Source organism: Mus caroli, chromosome 15 (assembly GCF_900094665.2).
Source record: "Mus caroli chromosome 15, CAROLI_EIJ_v1.1, whole genome shotgun sequence".
In the NCBI taxonomy this organism is placed as follows: domain Eukaryota; kingdom Metazoa; phylum Chordata; class Mammalia; order Rodentia; family Muridae; genus Mus; species Mus caroli.
Window position 1 is genome coordinate 7,148,023 of NC_034584.1, and position 310 is coordinate 7,148,332.

The window sequence follows — 310 nt, forward strand, 5'->3', positions numbered from 1 at the left end:
CAGTTACAAGAGTCAGGACAAGTAGATGTTTAGATTCTTGAGTGTGCTTCACTGCAGTCTCCATGGCCAATCCCACTTTGGGAGAACCCAGGCATAAAGTAGAAATTGGCCTCATTACCTTGAACTTCTGAGTTACAGCTGTATGAAGAGCTCTTGATGGCCCCTGTGGGCAGAGGAATAAAAGCAAGACCTGTGTGACAGCAGAGTAACCTCCCCCATTTCTTTTTTTTTTTAATTTTTAATATTTTTATTACATATTTTCCTCAATTACATTTCCAATGCTATCCCAAAAGTCCCCCATAGCGCCCCC